Raw genomic sequence first — 15223 nt, 5'->3', positions numbered from 1 at the left:
CTTTCTATAAAGTACAATAAAAATCTTTCGACCCAATCTTGAAATATTTAAGTCCTGAAATTAATCTAAAATAGAGGTTACTAGTGAAAAAAAATAATCAAAACAGTGACTTCTTACACTCTTAAATTAGTCAAAATAAAATAGTGCAAACTTAAAATTCACAAATATTATAAGGTTACCAAATTTTAACTAATTCATAGAGTAATAAGTCACTTTAAATTTTCTTTTACAAACACAAGTATTTCAAACAAGTTTGTTTGTAGCTCTTAATATATCAACACCGAGTTCATGTTCTTTTTAAGTTTAGAATCTTTAATATTATACAAAATTAAGTTCAACTAGAATTATAGACTTGATATTAAATTAGAATTATGTGAGTCGTGACCAGGCCAGCTCTAGACGTGTGCACCACCACCACAAGTCAACGAACAAGCGGCTACTGTTTTCACGGTTGCAAAAGAAACTCAACAAAAGTTGAAAAAAGACCGACCGTTAAAGAGGAAGTGAAATGGGCAAAGATGAAAGAGACAATTCGTGACATGTAAGTGATGAGGTGACGAAAGGGCTTCCACATTTCACATTCAAAAACATGTGTTACGACTTATGACGAGGTGAAGTGATGATTGGTTTAATAATTAATTGAGAATTAAAAAAATATAAAAAATCACAAAGCAAATAGGCTGCGTCCGTGACTGGTTTGGCAAGTACATGGGCGGCACCCTTTTTACTATGGATGCGTTATGGTGTATCGCTAGAGGCCCACATAGACCTATGTATTAGAGAATATTATAAAATATATTGTTAAGAGTTTTAGTATTATAGTACCACCATAGTTAGGAGATTGTATATGATTATGTTTTCTTATATTTATCTTATTGTACTCATATATATAGTTGAATAATAAATTACACCTTACGGGGTTTTCATCATTCTACACTATGGCAAATCTTTGGTGATGGCCGTAGGCCCGCAACAGATGGTCTAAGGGAACCAAAACGATGCATATCTTGAAAAAGGTTAATAAGCAAGCACAAAAAAATGTCATAAAATAACAAAAGAGGTTCGGTTCCGGTTTTATAATTTCAACAAACAAATACACAAACACGAAAACATGAATGGGCAAATTTTCTTGCGTCCTTCCATTGAAAAAGCGAAGCCCTTCTTGTTTGTTTTCCGTTAATTAATGCACTTGAACAAATATATAAACGAATGTGAAAACATTCACGTACATAAATAAACAAAACAGACATGTACTAATGTTTGTTTGCATTTTTTAAAGGTGGATTCAGCTGACATAAAATATAAGAAGTAACCTAGGAACTAACTTTTCCATTAAACCGCTACTCGTCTACGACAAACATCCCGACAAAAATCAATTAGACCGAGAAGCTTTGAAAAGTAACCAAAATTCCAACAAGGAAAATAAATAAAGAATGAGTTAGTTAGTTAAAACAACATATGCACATTTAGAACCATTTAACTAACTTTATAATCTTCATGCAAGAAGTTTACATAAGGAGTCCCGTTTAGTACCTTTCGGATATCATCCCAGTTTTCAACCTGCTCGTGTAACGGGCCTTTGTGTTTTTCACCTGCCGGCTCTTTAGCTCCATTCATGGGATCCTTAAGAAGTCTTGAACATCGCTCAAAACCTGCAGTAACAAAGCACGCAGGTCACATGAGTCAAACGGTTCAGATAACATTTTTTGTTCCTTTTCAATTTTATAAAATTCTATGATAATATAAAATAATAAACTAAGTATTTACATAAAATTAAAATAATCTAGGGATTTGTTATTTAAAAGAAGTCCAAGGACTTAAGTGTGAATTCAGCTAATGTACCAATTTCACTTGTTCCGTTTCAGTCAAGTTTTCTTTTGACGTGTTTGGGATCAAACAAAACCCAAACGGACCTGTTTTTTGACCCGATTGATGCACACTGAAGGTCTTACCGTGTTATTCTTGATTATGTCTTCATAGTAAAGGATCATATTTCGAGTACCGTTAAAGTATTCGAGTGCTTGTTTAACCATGTTGTCAGCTTGTTTCAACTCAGATATCAACAATGTTGTGTTAATCGAGGGCTTGTAACTTGCTAGAATTTTAGCCTGAAATTATACAGTCTTTGTTAAAAACATGAACTACACAAAAACACAGCAAAAAATACGCACAAACCTCATCAGATGAATGAACGTGAGATTTGTGCTTTCCGTTTAGTGGTTTAGCATTTTGGTCATATGCATTTGCAAGTATCGAGATTCTTCTGCGAAGAAGGTTTCTTCTAAAAAGAAAAATTACTGAAACGCCCTTAGCATTAAAGTATTCTTGTATTGCTTCATGATTTTGCATTAAACCCTGAAACAAAGTCAACAAGTTAAACAAACCAAAACTTTTTTACCACAGGCTACAGCAGTTTGTCCTGTATAAGACACGCATATATATAGATAGAGGAGGGATCATGAGAGAACTTAAAAGATACGAGAAAACTTCTAGAAAACCATGTTTAAACAAGAACTTTTTTATTTTTTTTGTTCCGTTTACATCTTATTTATCTTTGCCCAAAAGAAACTATATGTAGTTACCAATAAACATAGATATACCTCGTATGAGATACATGTATGTACTTCGTGAGTCACGTACCTTTTTTATTTTTATTTTTATTTTTAAAACACTAACCTTATAATTAAAAGAAATGAAAAATAAAAAATAAAAAAATTGATTGGATGGTTAGTAGTAGTTTTCTCGTAACTTTGTAGTTTTCTCATGAACCCTCCCTTACACACACACACACACATGGGACGCATGTAAAATTAAGTAATTAGATGCAAAAATCAATATGGCATGACTGGCAGGGGTCAAAGTCTCAGAGATAGTTTGTGTACCTGATTAAGCATCCACTTCAAGCCCACTGCAGCTGTGCACTGATTCTTGGATGCACTTGTTAACCAATCAAGATTATAAATTTTGTCCAAAGTATCCACGATTGTTGAAATATTGCTTCTACGTGGTTTGACAGAGAAAATCTCTCCATTTGAGCTTACATTTATATGACTATTTAATAATGTCTCAAACCATCCACTCCCAGATCTTTGTGTCGATGAGATAACAAAGTATCGAACAGGATTGCATGCGCACTCAGCCCTAATTATGCATCAAAGAAAAATTATCAGCACCTTTTATTGCTAAAAGGATAATTGCATAAAAAATCACAATACTATTTTTTAAGTATTGTGTTCATGTTTGTTGGTTTATTAAATGAACGAACATATACAAACTTCTGGTTGAACGGCTTTGAACGTTCCACCAAAAGTCCGGTTCCTTTACATGCTCTACCGGTTACCCAGTCAAATTGATGACATGACAGATGGCATGAAGATGATGTGGTGTATCAAAATCAATTAGCTAACAAGATTGTCCTAAATAAAAAATTTGAAAGCTGGTTACTTTTTTAAGGTTGGAAACAAAGTATGTTGAATCTAAATCAAATCAGACTAAAGGACATTACCATTTTATGTAAATTTCACTTGTTAAAATGAGCAAAGAAAGAAGATGAGAGAACTGAAACACAAAAAGAAAGCATACCGAGCGAAAGTTGTAGGTTTGGGAAAATGCACATAAGATCTTTCCCATTTTTCAACAACGGGTACTTCACAATGCCGCCCAACCACTTTAGTATCAATAAAACCAGCTTTGGTGAAGTTGCTATTTGCTTTAGACCAATTGAACACATGAAAACACCACATACCATAACAAATGCCACTAAGCTTATTCTCAACACCAATGACTTTTTTACTGGAGGTCCAACGATAAGCATATCCTGAAATTCAAAGCATACTCAGATGTCAAGAGAAGAAAATTCATCACTCCATAGGTAATAGTTAATTAGTTACTTTGTCAAAAAGATTATAATTCATAAACTACCTCATTGCCTAGCATAAACCATATAAGATGTTTGTCTCATTAATTTCAGTTCACATTTTCTCAATTGTGTCATTGTTAGTATAAGAGCAGCATGTTAGATTGTTATATAGCTGGTTTTAAGTTGTACATTTCTGGTACAGTAATTAGTTTGAGTTGTACTTTTCAGTTCTCTTTTCAGGTTCCTATATATGATTAACTTGATAGGTATATCCATTAATCTATGTAACAACTCAAATGCTATATTAATTTTCAGACAGAATTACTAACTCGTTTATTAGTCCCACTGAAGATCGATAAAGATGGAAATGCTCATTAGTACTGAATATTATAGATGCAAATTAATGAATGAAGGACATTTTCGTAATAAAACTCGATTAGCTGTATGATGATTACTTTGTACTTGCACCAAAGATTAAAGCATGATCTTATAGAACAATTGCATTTACATTAACCTAAAGCAGGAAACAGAAAATTAACTATAAACTGAATCGAGTATACCTTAATGAAAACTAATAGATCATCAGCCATTATGTGTTGAATGATTTCAAGACGGAACACAAAGGGAAATCATCTGGTAGCTTAGATAGTAATTTTCCTTTTCACAATTCATTCTTTCTTTACTCATGTTCTTTCCATGTCAAATCCTTTTATTCACGTAACTAAGAGAGAGAAAAACAAAAAGAGAAACGCCTTTCACACGAACAACACTGTTACTAGATGCTTCTGTGAACTGCTGGTCACTCTCTCACGTTTATCCTCTACGGATTTTGCTCACGCTTTTTCTCACGTTTAGTCTTCTGTTCTACTAACTTTTGCGAAATCAAACAAAAGTAGCTCAAACTATACCTGCAAATCAATTAAACAAAACCTGTTAGGGCTCAAATTAACCTTCAACAAACTTAAATCAAACAGTTTAAAAGCTAAAGTAAACTATTTCAAAACCTCTTAAAACCTAAAATTAAACAACATATTAGGAACGACCGAGAAGGCGTGATGAAGCTATGGAAGAGAGATGAAACTCAGTTGGTAATGGAGTTACGACGTAACACCGAAGGAACGCAGGTTCCGTAACGGTGATTACATAACAACATTAAACGAAGAGGCGTAATGAAACAAAGCCTGTTACGGCTCAAATCAACCTGAAATCAAACACAGGTTAAGAGCTCAAGTAAACTCTCAACGGAAAACCTAAAACTAAACAACAAATTCTGAAATATCGAGAACTAAAACACGGTAATCAAAAGAGTACACGGAAGAGCGATGAAGCTCAGTAGGTGCTTCCATTGACAAACGAAACCTGTTAGGGCTGAAATCAACATTTCAACAAACTCAAATCAAACAGTTTATAACAGCTCAAATAAACCTAAAATTAAACAACAAATTATTAGCATATATGAAGCTTATTAGCTACTTCCGTAACGGCGATGACGTCACAGCATGAATCGTGATGCGGAATCATCGAGGAGACGACGTCGTTCCGTAACGTAGATGACGTCACAACATTAACGGAATCATCATCATCGAGCGAGAGAGAGAGAGAGAGTGTGTATAATAAACATTCATAACACATACGACGTCGTTCATTAATAAACACTCGTTCAGCTAATTTATTTTGATTCGTTACATTGATTCAACTCCATTAATTTAATTGAGCTAAATAAAACAAACATACCTCGATACTATCACTATATTAACACGATAATAATAATAATAATAATAATAATAATAGAGAGTACCTCTGGAGTGAATGTGTTCGCCGGTGAGTGTGTAGTGGTGGTGGTGGTGGTTGTGGTTCCGATTGGTTCGATCGGACCGGAGATCAGTGGTGGTGGAAATTGGAAATGGTTTGTTTACAAGGGCTTTTTTGTAAATGTCAGTTTTTGGTTTCTGAAACACCGGCCCGCCCGGTAAGCTAATTGGGCCGAATATGCTGACAACGTGATTGTACATTTGTAATCTACGTACATCGATATCTTTTTCTATCGTGAAAATAGTTTCATAATAAGATATGACTTTTATACCAAGACAGGTAAACGGGTAACAAGCTGCGAAAGCTTTTTTTGAATTGTAAAACTCAATCGTTTGGAAACTACATTAGTAGATATTGGAGTCATAACGTTAGTATGCATGACCAGTTGGACTCGGCTAAATAGATTCATAGCTTCAAGTGCGTGGAAACCAAAAATGTCAAAAGCAAAAGGTAAATACATGTTGGTTGTCAAGACGAGTCTTATCATGTGTCAGTCACCTTGCATAAAGCAGCTTTTAGAGCAGTCTGTCCGACCGTGAAACCACTGCTCCCCAATCATTATTATTATTATTATTATTATTATTATTATTATTATTATTATTATTATTATTTTATTTTATTTTATTTTTTATCAGCCAACGAATCCTCCAAGTAGACTACTTGCTAAATTTACTGTATCGGTATACATTTGTCTTCCAATCCAGGGAAAACCCTTAACTATGGCATGACATTGCAGTGAGATAAAAGTCGTTCAGTTCAAGAATCCAATTAATGAATGTCACTTACTCTCTTAGTCTCCCATAATTACCCTAGTGCCGTTGAAACTATGTTTATTTATTATAATTGTGTAAATTCATATGTATCATTTTAAGACATTTTAATACGAAGTAATGATTTTGAATAAAAAGTGGTTTAATCAGTCTAACCATCAAAACTGAACCACTAAAATGCCAACATAATCTAGTCCAATCAACCCATCTAGTCCAATTGGTTTGGTGTATCATTTCTGAAATCGTAGTTAGTTGTTATACCTCAAATTTTCATCAAAACTAGTTAAATCGAATAGTGAACACAATGATGCAACTAATAGTTAGATAAAGATGTTTTCTCTAAGCTTGTGAGATTCGAGAATGATTAGAGGTTCGATTCTCTTATATCGAGAGAAAAGAAAAACCTGGTTTTTAGATTTTTTTATGGACCATTATAAGAAATTTACCTCATAAAATATTCTGTACCCCCACATAATACACAACGGGTACTAAAAGAGTCGTTTTCATAGTCGTTAAAAAGGTTTATAATAATGTGACACGAGGATCTTCTTTAATCTAAGCCTATCCAAAAGTTATAAATACTATTATTAGAATACAAAGCAGAACTAGACAACCATGTGCCAAATTGATTGAAATGGAACAAATTTGTTACTTTTTACTTTTTCCATAAGTCTTTTAAGACTTATAAATTATAAGTTTATAATATAATGAAGGAGTTTTAGAGATGAGTATTGGTTGGTTTGATGTGGTTAGTTAAATCTTTAGAGATGCAGAAGTACGCATCTGATTTTTCTAGTTTTTCATGTTCGAATCTTGGTTTGCTATTTTCAACCATAATATTTTGTAAGTCAACTACCCAACGCAAGCTACTTATATTTTCCCGTTGGTTAGCAATGTATATGTACGGTCACATGAGTTTCGGCTATAACATATTATGTATAAATGTAGAATAATGAAGTGTATACGGCTATAACCTTAAGGTCGTTTCAGTTCGGTTAATTCAATTATTTATACGTTTCAATCATAATCAAACCACGAAATTGGTTATCATTCATAACCCAACCATCTTTCTTCAATCAATTCGAGTTGTTTTTCTATCACCACCGGTGGCGAATGATAGTTGGGGCCAGGGGTGGCTTCCGCCCCCTCCGTTTTTTTACGCAATAGTGTAGATTTATCTATTTTCGTCTGACTTTTTTTATACATAGTGTAAATTTACCCATTTTTAACATAAAATTTGATCCCGACCCCCTCCATTTACAGTTTTTTTAATGCGTATTTTTATCCAGTCCCTCAACATATTCGTTCAAGCTTCGCCACCTAACACCATGATCTATTTGTTTCTGTATCATATTTGTATTTTGGATTTTATATGTCAGGAACACCTAAGTAAGATTCTCAAATACGAAACAAAGTTATTTTAAACACAACGTGGCCCATGTAAAGTTAGACTGACACGTATCATTATTCATCATGGCAGCCCATGATTCCGTTCTCTTTTGTGTTTTCCATTAATAAATAATAATAAACGTTAAAGGTGCATTTTGAAAGGCAATTTATAAAAGCTAAAACACTTAAAAGTCATTACCGGCAAAATTCCAAAAGTTTGTTCGTATCAAAAGACAAATATTTAAAAACTATACACGTAATAATGATAATAATAGGGTGTAAAGTTTAAGCACTTTCTAAATCTGGCCTCAATCATGTTGGGTTCATAACATGTTAAATCGTTAATCCGAACACAACCCGCTAGGGTGTTCAAGAAATCCGAAATCTAAAAAAACCGAAATCCGAACCGAAACCGAAACCCAAATACACCGATCCGAATTCTTATTCGGACAGGATCAATCCGAATATCCGAATAACTAATTCAGATTCAGATCAAATATGGAATTTAAAAAAAATTCGGATTGTTCGTATTATTCGGATATCCGTTTAATCCGAATAACAAACATGTTTTTAGTGGTATTTTCTGGTTTAGTATATTCATTAAACTATTATTTGAAGTTTGAACTTTAAATTTGTGTTAAGAGTAATTCGAATCTTCCAGTTCGTACGTTTATTGTGATTCTCAACTATTAAATGTTAGGAACAAAAAATTATCCAATTTTTTTAGGATAATTTCGAATATTATCCGAATCCGATTCGAATTGAATTCGGATAGATTCGGTTCGGATAGAAATATTCCTAATTCGGATCGGAGATCGGGTCTAAAAATTTTCAAATCCGAATAACCCGAATCGAATAAATTGAATAATCCGATCTGATGATCACCCCTACAACCCGCTACTTATTTATGTAAAGAAAATATCAACACAAACATGCTTAAAATCGTGTGACCCAAACACAGCACATACATTTAAAATCGTATGACTCTTATTACATATTTATCTAAACAGGTAAAATAAATTGAATTATTAATGAGTTTACATCGTATGACTCTTATTACATATTTATCTAAACAGGTAAAATAAATTGAATTATTAATGAGTTGTAAACGGATCAATGGGTCGCAAAAGGTTGATTGGTTAAAATGAGCAAACATGTCATAAACATGTTAACGAGTCAACTTAAACAGGTTCACCAAATCAACTCGAACACAAAACTATTTATTTAACGGTTTCACCCAATCAACTCGAACTCAAACCCAACATGGTGTCACACATTTCACCCAATCAACTCGAACTCGAACCCAACTCAGAACTCAATACTGCTCGAGCTTTTGTTATTTCTTCTCTGGGCAGATGCATATATTGATTATAGAAAGATCAAAGTAGAAGCTTTATATTATATCCCAATAATATTGCTCTCTTTGACTCAAAATGTCAAAATTTTATGACCAAAACTTTATCAGCTCCCTTTCACCTGCAATCCAGTTAGATGCAGCTTATAAATTAGTTGACCATAGAGCAAAATTTTAAACAATGTACAAGTCTCACTGCACAATGTGCATGTATAAAATAAAACAATGATTTGATGTGTGAGCTCAAATACCTTCTCGGTGCTTATATTACGAAGCCCGGTTAATATTTCAGCAAAATCCGGAGGAGGTAAGCATGAAAATTGCATTTTCTCTCCGGTGCAAGGATGTGTAAATCTACAACATAAACATATACAATAAAATTAAACTTTATCAGATAAAAAGGTGGCGATTTCAACCCAATTATGCACAAATGTGGCATTTGTTATATTTTAGTGCGTCAAATGGATCAAGCGGCCAGACGGGTCCAAAGTCATCCAAAATGAGTTCAAATGCCTAAAGTGAAAATCTCCTGCATTGCTAGTGTTGTAATAATATTAATACAGTAACTATTTACACAAGTAAAGAAAATGAATAAAAAAATAATTGATTATACGGACAATCCCAAGGGTTGGTTATATTGCAACTTTAGTCCCCTATTTTCAAAAATTACAGGTTTGGACCAATAGTTTGCCAAAACGTAACATAAATGATGCCTAAAGCGGATGGGCGTTAACTTGTTCCGTTAATTGGGTGTGCAATGACCAAATTATTCCTTTAAAAACGCAAATATAACAAACAAACTAAATTTAAATCTCAATAGGACATTGAGGTCCGCCTTTTTTTACCCCATCCCGGTTTAATCAGTTACCCAATCAGCCCAAGAAAAGACGAAATGGGGTTGAGCTGACTAACCCAAGAGTCAAAGCATGGAGACAAGGTCGGTTGACTTTGGAGAGGAGCTGTGAAAGGCGAGAATGTATGCTTGACGGGTTCTTGAGCTGCAACCGTGACAGGGCCATGTTTCTAGAACCTCCATACACCTCGTCTCCCATTAGAGGAATGCCAAGGTACTTTGCATGCGCTCGAATCTGTTTCAAATTTGAGTAACGGATCAAAATAGGTAATATTTTTGTGCGCGCCCATTTTTATTTAATTTGTTGTAAATAATTAGTGTGCCCAAAACTAAATTATCACATTATTATAACACCCTTTGGGAGCTAAAACAAAACAAAATACAGAAAATTCAGTTTTTGGATTTTTAAAAACGATTCAGCTTTGGTTTTTTCGGTTTTCATGATGGGCTGAAAACAATGGCCCAAAATAATGAATTTGGCCATGAAACTTTGGGCCTAAATTTTTGTTGATTAAATGATTAGTGAATAGTGATTAATTTATTACACACTTGGGCCTAAAACTTTTGGGCTACACCATGTGTTAACTTTTTATAAATTACTTAAGTACTTAACATTCAAAAATAAAATTTATAATCCATAAACTCAATAACAAACATTAAAAAAACGATTTAAATCATGCAAAACCGGTTTTTATGGGTTTGGTTCGGTTTTTTCGGGTCCGGTTTGGATTTAAAAGCCGCGTTTGCATTCGGTTTATTGGGCATGTATGCATGCAGAACCGAACCATAAATTTGGTTTTTGAGAAAACATAAAAACCAAACTATCAGTTTTGAGTTTAGTTCAGTTATTTCGGTTACTTCGTGCAACCCTAGTTGAAATCGCCAACTCTAGTTTGCAGTGGCGAAGCTGGGACTAAGACACCCGGAGGGGGCCGGGCTCAAATTTTCGGCCGAAAACGGCTAAATTTACACTATGTATAAAAAATTTCGGACGGAAACGGGTAAATTTACACTACTATGCAAAAAAACCGGGGGGGGGGGGGCACCCCCGGCCCTAACTAACCTTCGCCAGTGCTAGTTTGGCATTATACAAATATAAGAAAACATAACTAATACTAATGTAAAAGAAAACACTACCTGATGTGTGCGGCCTGTTTCTAACCGCCATTCGACTAATGCACAACCACCGCCAGCAAGTACCTCAACTACTCGATACCTAATGATCACATAATTTAGTTTAATCATTCAGTTGTATTGCAAGATAATATCAATTAATATTTCAATTCTTCATTTGGTTTCATGTAACAAATTCTTCTACGTTTAATATAACTAGTTTAATCAAATTCAGATATCCCACTAGTAAAGGAAGACCTTGAACAAATCACCTACTAGCAGCATGACGAGACTTCCCACATTTAGTGGGTCCCGTGTCGGCAGTCATACGAATCCTATTTGTCAAATCACGACCAATTGGGATATCAACACGACCCGAAGATGGAAAGGGGACCCCACAAGTCAGACTGACGTATATCCTCTGAATCGTGTGTTGCTTGAACTGTTGAGATAAATGTGCGTGCGAATGCTCATCCTTTGTTGCCCAAAAAAAAAGTTAAAAAAGTCAACCCACCTTTGCAACAATAAAAAAACATGGTTGCCATGTCCATTTTTACTAAAGTTATTATTATTTTTTTATTTAACTGTAATGTAGTTTTTGGAATTTATACAAGAAAAATGGTTTCTTTACAACCAAAGTTCAAGTTATGAGTTGAATAGTCAATCACTCGTTTAAAAAAAGTCAACTACCACTGCCACAGCAATAAAACATGGTTGACTGTAGTGCAGTTTTCAAATTTTCACAAGAACAGCGGTTTAATTACCACAGGTGGTTAAAAAAGTCAACGGATCGTTCAATAAAAGTCAACTACCTTTGCAACGACAAGCAATCCACTGGTGCCTTTATCTAATCTATGCACAATTCCAGGACGAATTGACGTTTGATTATTATCAAATCCGGAATCTGTTGAGTGTGTACGATTTAGAGAAGATTCATCTAACTCATCATCAGACAAATCATCAGAATCTGAAAATGATTCTTGATCTTGAAACGAAGGCGTCGGGAGACTGCAATGATGTAGAATTCCATTTACTAATGTTCCAGTAGCGTTTCCTGGTGCTGGATGAACAACCTGAAAATAATATAATAAACTTAATATGTTTAATCTCTAACGAGTCAAACAGGTAAATAGAAAACTTATGGTTGATGTGATTACCATGTGTGGAGGTTTATTAACAACCAATACGTTTTCATCTTCATAAACAATATCTAAAGCTATATCTTCTCCTTCAGCCTTTAAGGGTTGTAATTCAGATATTGTGCATTCAACTTTATCACCATGTCTTACAATATGTGATGCCTGAAACAAATGGTGCATTAAGATATTATTAACTATAAGTCTACAATATTTGAAATCCAATTGTTATGGCTCCTTAAATACATAAACGTTACAAGTTGATCACAGTATAGGTGAGCACATATCGATTCAGTTATTCCACTCCACCGACCGAAACCAAAAACCCAAATTTAGTTTTTTGCAAATTCAGCCACCGAAATCGATAACCGAATTTGTTGGTTTTTTATACGGTTTGGTCAATTTCGGTTAATAACCAAAACCAAACTTGGGTTAAAATTCTTGCATGCGTTAAATGAAGATATATATACATGAAATGGAGATATAAATAGGGGTGCAAACAAGCCAAGCTGCTCGCAAGTCACAAGCTACTCGGGATCAGGTCGATAAAAATGAAAATAAGCCGAGTCTCAAATAAGCTCGTTTAATTATCGAACCTTAGCCTTGTATCGTTTAGGCTCGTCGAGCCTTAACAAGCCTTGTGTATAATTAATTTTTACTTGAATTAAACTTCTATATATTAATTTCACATTGCACATCAGATCTCGAGCATAGCTTTGGCTTGATTAAGGTGCTACACGAGCCCAAGCCCAAGTCAAGCTTAGGCTCGTTTAAGGTTCTTCTCAAAATATATAAATAATTAAAAACATATATAAATTAACTAATAATTTATAAACGAGCCAAGCCTGAGCTTGAAAAACGACTCACGAGCCGAGCTCAAGCTCTCGTAACTTGAAGTCAACACGAGACAAGCCCGAGCTCTCGTAAGTCAACACAAGCCGAGCTCGAGCGTAGTCAATATTCGGTTCATTCGGTAAGTCAATATTCGGTAAATTTATTAAGGTGCTACACAAGCCCAAGCACCGAGTCAAGCTTAGGCTCGTTTAAGGTTCTACTCAAAATATATAAAAATAATTAAAAACGTATGTAAATTAACTAAGATATTACAAACAAGCCCGAGCTTGAAAAACAACTCACGAGAAGAGCTCAAGCTCTCGTAAGTCAACACGAGCCAAGCTTGAGCTCTTGAAAGTCAACACGAGACGAGCTCGAGCCTAGTCAAGCTCGGACTCGGCACGCTTACGAGTTACGACTTTACGCCACTAGATATCTCTTAAGGCAACGCGATAAGTAAAACTAATTAAATACATAAATAAATAAACTAATAAATTATAAACGAGCCAAGCCCGAGCTTGAAAAACAAGTCACGGGCTGAGCTCAGGCTCTCGTAACTCATAAGTCAACACGAGCCGAGCTCGAGCTCTTGAAAGTCAAAGAGAGCTGTCAGCTGAGCACGAGCCCAGTCTCAGCTCGTTTACACCCCTAGATATAAATAAATTAAATTAAATGAAGATATAAACGGAGATATAAAAGCTAAAATTATATAAAAATACGAATAGTTTGGTTCAGTCTGTACACAAAACAACCAATAACTGATTTTCGGTTCATTCCGTTTTCGGTTAATTTCAGTTCAGTTTCGTCGGTTTTCGATAAATTAACTATTTCGAAAATGCACAAGTTCACCTTAACAACAACACGGTGATTAACGGAAACAAGGCCTAAGCGAATACTGGACTGAACCCTAGCTCTACTCACACCACTAATCCTATTCGAAATCCACGTGTCAAGCCTAACTTTATTATTATTATTATTAACTTCCTCAACACTCTCTTCAATCCGTACACCGGCGTAATTAGTCCGTTGCCGGCCGCCGGAGCCAGCATCATCATCTTGTTCCGGTGGTTCTGTATTCGAATCGGAAGCTGTGGTGATTGAAGTGAATGAAACCCTAGGGTGAATTAGCCTGCGAATCGTGAGGTGTATGGAGTTGGTTAGGGTTCGTGGAGTGTGAGTGGTATGGTGGGTGAGTAAGAGAGTGGATGAATGACATGTTTGGTTATGTGTTTGGATGTTACGTTGTTTAATGTTTAAGAAAAACCAAAATTCCTAAATCTTGCGTTATATTGGGAATCGATTTGATGAGATCTCATCGGCTTCATCCAAATTTTTTTGAATCTCGTCGAATTAATTCCCAATGTGGTGTCCAAAACGAGATTTGAAAGACTATTTTTGGATTTATAAAAAATATTAGGCTATTTTGGGCCTCACTCTAAAAAATGATCATTTAAAGAGATTTTTCCCTTAAAAAAAACATGTGCGTAAGTTCAAGTGTATGTGTTGATATGTTTTTTATGAGACTTAAAAGGTTATCCATTGAAAAGCAAAACATTGCGAGACCCATATCTAAGCTAGACCATATGAGAAAAGCTATTCCGAGTATGTATCGTGGAGACTATAAAAGGGTTTTACGTGAAATGTGGTATTTGCTAGATATGATTGGTTTGAAATTTTAAAAATGGAGGTGGTGGTGGTGGTGGTGGTGGTAGTGTTAGTAGTGATATTGCGATAGTAGTGGTGGTAGTGTGGTTGTAGCGGGAGCAACAATAGTAGTAGTAATAGGTAGCAACAGTAGAAGGAGCAGTAGTAGCAGTAATGGACGTTATGTGTCTTATGTGGCATTTGGGCATTGTGGGGTTAAGGGACACGACACAAAGCCTATAGAAAGGTTAATTATAAAACATACAGAGGATAAGGAACAAGCAAAACACGATACATGTGCTTAATCTAGAAATTTTTTTGACATTGTCTATGATTGAAAAACGAAAAGGTCAGAAGAAAATTTACCTGTCTTCAACTCCTTATGAACAATATCATCTCCAGCTCGTCATCCTTAGCATTTATAGCATTGAGTTTGTTGTTTAAACGCTTCATACTCAA

The 15223-nt window shown here is 34.8% G+C and overlaps 2 pseudogenes across 2 annotated transcripts; both read right to left on the bottom strand.

Annotated features, from left to right (window-relative positions):
- Positions 1-1861: 1861 nt before the first annotated feature.
- On the bottom strand, positions 1862-4745 carry LOC143629636 (uncharacterized; annotated as a pseudogene). Its single transcript, XR_013152999.1, has 5 exons — positions 4420-4745; positions 3583-3817; positions 2883-3141; positions 2176-2355; positions 1862-2108 (listed from the first exon to the last, which is right to left on the bottom strand). The product of XR_013152999.1 is annotated as an uncharacterized LOC143629636 (transcript).
- Positions 4746-9160: 4415 nt separating this feature from the next.
- On the bottom strand, positions 9161-14336 carry LOC143629625 (RNA pseudouridine synthase 2, chloroplastic-like; annotated as a pseudogene). Its single transcript, XR_013152998.1, has 8 exons — positions 13970-14336; positions 12308-12451; positions 11963-12223; positions 11423-11625; positions 11175-11253; positions 10097-10272; positions 9436-9538; positions 9161-9306 (listed from the first exon to the last, which is right to left on the bottom strand). The product of XR_013152998.1 is annotated as an RNA pseudouridine synthase 2, chloroplastic-like (transcript).
- Between the last annotated feature and the right edge of the window lie 887 nt (positions 14337-15223).

This window comes from Bidens hawaiensis, unplaced genomic scaffold (assembly GCF_021521415.1).
Source record: "Bidens hawaiensis isolate Kalapana, Puna unplaced genomic scaffold, B.hawaiensis_p1.1 tig00000459_1, whole genome shotgun sequence".
In the NCBI taxonomy this organism is placed as follows: Eukaryota; Viridiplantae; Streptophyta; class Magnoliopsida; order Asterales; family Asteraceae; genus Bidens; species Bidens hawaiensis.
This window is presented reverse-complemented; position numbering and strand designations above follow the sequence as displayed.